The 2,873-nt window shown below is 36.5% G+C and overlaps 1 pseudogene; it reads left to right on the plus strand.

The window, feature by feature from the left end:
* Positions 1-1,408: 1,408 nt before the first annotated feature.
* LOC140523115 (olfactory receptor 10J4-like) lies at positions 1,409-2,094 on the plus strand (annotated as a pseudogene).
* The last annotated feature ends 779 nt before the right edge of the window (positions 2,095-2,873 follow it).

The raw sequence follows: 2,873 nt of genomic DNA on the forward strand, positions 1-2,873 counted from the left end.
TGATTTTCCTTTTTCCTTCCAGATCAGTCTTTCATATGATTGTTGCTAGTTTGCAAGTTTTTATTTGAGGATTGTTAATATCCTTTGGCAACTCATCCATTTAAGGAATGGGTCTTGCTAGTATATATTTGTATTAATGTACTAAATTTCTTGAATATTGAATACTTATAAGAAAATACTAGTTCACCTTTATTAAGCTTCTTTTGCTTGATGATTTTATTTCTAAGTCTCAAACAGTCTCTGATTTTAGATTGTTGTTGCATAATAACTATGAATATGGTTATGATCCTTTTTTATCAAAAAGTTATCTTATTTTAAATTGCAAGCTGAAATACAGTTCTTTTTAGTATATAACATTTCAGTACTTTCTTTCATTTCTTGTCCTCAAAGAATACTTCTACAGAAGAAGTGGTGTTCCTTGAAATGTAAAATTAAATCTCATGGATTGTCCAAAGATTCCTTTATTAAAACTGGAACTCTGGAACTTGGTGACTACATTTGTGGGTAAGTTAGCAATTGGTTCCTCCCTAGCAATCTGTAGTTTTCCTGCTTAAAAAAAAAATTAAAAGAAAACATCTTCCAGTTAATTTTCTTGTATACTTTCCTGAAATAAGAATTTCAAACTATTTTTCCCTTGTTCTTTTGTTTTGTTTTGTTTTGTTTTCCTGGAGGTCAATAAATCTATTTCTCAATAAGCTGAATCTTCTAGGTTTACTTCAATCTATAGAAATCTTAAGTGATTTTTCCAATCTTTTGATTTGGCTTTAAATTTGTTGTTCCTTTTGACATTTTTGCATCCTGTTACTCTGTTTTTCTTAGTATTCAATGCTTTGGTATGATTTTTCATCATATATTCTAAGCCTGCTACTTTTTTGTCTTTTCGATTTCTTATTTAAGCAAATTTCCCTCCTTAATCAGCTCTTTTACTTGTTGAATGAAGCTTCTGACCTACTGTTGATATTCTAGCCATTGTTCCATGTTTTTTTTTCAGGTGGTCTAATTATTTCAGATTTTTTTTTATTCTGGATTATTCATTTCACATTCTCAGTCTCCATGCTATTTATTTTATTATGGTCTCTTTTTTGTTTGTTGATTTCTCCCATCTGCTCTCAAGCTTTTCTGTGGGATTTCATTTGCAAAAATCATTTATTTTATTTGTTGTGGTGTTCTTATTTTACTTGGTACATCTATTGCTGCTTCAAGATGATAAAGCATTGCTAGCTTTGGATGGAAGCACTGACTCATCCTTTTTGGGATTTTCTTCACCCTATACCTACTGACCTTGACCAGCCATGCTCTCATCTTCACACTCATCCACCTCAATTGACAACTTCATACACCCATGTACTTCTTCTCAAGCGTATTATCTATTTCAGAGACCTGCTATACTGTGGCTATCATACCCCACATGCTGAGTGGACTCTTGCACCCATACCAACCTATTATCAACCCAGGTTGTACCACACAGCTCTTCTTCCTTATCTTGGTGTCAACAATTGCTTCTTTCTCACAGTCATGTACTATAAACGCTATGTAGCAATCTGCAATTCTCTAAGGTGCTTAGTCATCATGGGAAAGATAACGTGCTCAGCTAGAATGTGGGTCATAGAGCATTGGCCTTGGCATAGCCATCGTTCTGGTGCTTTCTGTGTTCAGCCTGTCTTTCTGTGATGTTAGCATCATCTCCCATTTCTTTTATGATATCTGCCCACTGCTGAAACTTGCCTGTGCAGGCACAACTATTAAAGAGTTTGTCACCTTACTCATCAGTCTGGGTGTTACTATGCTGTCTATGGTCCTGGTCTTCATCTCTTATGTCCTCAGTTTTTCCACCATCCTCAAGATTGCCTCTGCTGAGGGATGACTGAAGGCTTTTGCTACCTGTGCCTCTCACTTCACCATAATCATTGTCCACTAGAGCTGTACTTCCTTTGTCTATCCAAGCCCAAGTCTCAGAATTCCTTGGAAGACAAACTTATCTCAGTGACTTACACTGTCATCACACCCTTGCTGAACTCTGAAGTATATAGCCTGAGGAATAATGAGATCAAAGATGCCTCATGCAGAACCCTAGACTGCAAAGCCCTTTCCTAGGAGTTCATTGCAAGTGAGTTTAAAACTGTAGGGCCAATTGAATGTGTCTAATTCTTGCTTTCACCATGTGAAGGATTAGTAATAAACTTTTCTCCAAAATTTTTATCTAGTACTCTAGAATGTCTGGCATGATTATAGACAAATGGGAAAACATATTTGCTTTCCACCTTTCCTAAAGATGAGTGAGAACACATCGTAGCATCACTCTGCCTGGGATACCTCTGATACCTCTGGGATACCATTCAAAATGAAAAGAATGCTAGATCTGAAATCAGGGGAAATGGGTTCAAATCTGTATTGAATCTTTTTTAGTTTGGTGACCATGTGATGTTGTTTTTCAGAGTCTTCGTGAACCTGGTGGACCATAGCATTCCAATACTATCAATAGGGATTTCTTGGCAAAGTTATTGGAATGGTTTGCCATTTCCTTCTTCAATGGATTAAGGCAAATAGAGGTTAAGTGACTTGTCCAGGGTCACATTGTGGCTACATTTGAACTTAGATCTTCCTAACTCAAGGCCTAGAGCTCTATCTCGTGAGCCACCTCGCTGCCTCTTGTGACCATGTACGAGTCACTTAATCTAAGCCTCAGTGTCCTAATCTGTAAAATGGGGAATGATACTTGTACTATCTACCTCATTGGATTGCTATAAGGAAAACACTTTCAAAAACTTAAGAGTGCTACACAAAAGTGAATTTCTGAAGCTACTGTTGTTGTTGCTACCATCACCATCATCACCACCACTACCATTGCTACTACTACTATTGTCCAATTCATA

This window comes from Notamacropus eugenii, chromosome 2 (genome assembly GCF_028372415.1).
Source record: "Notamacropus eugenii isolate mMacEug1 chromosome 2, mMacEug1.pri_v2, whole genome shotgun sequence".
Lineage (NCBI taxonomy): Eukaryota > Metazoa > Chordata > Mammalia > Diprotodontia > Macropodidae > Notamacropus > Notamacropus eugenii.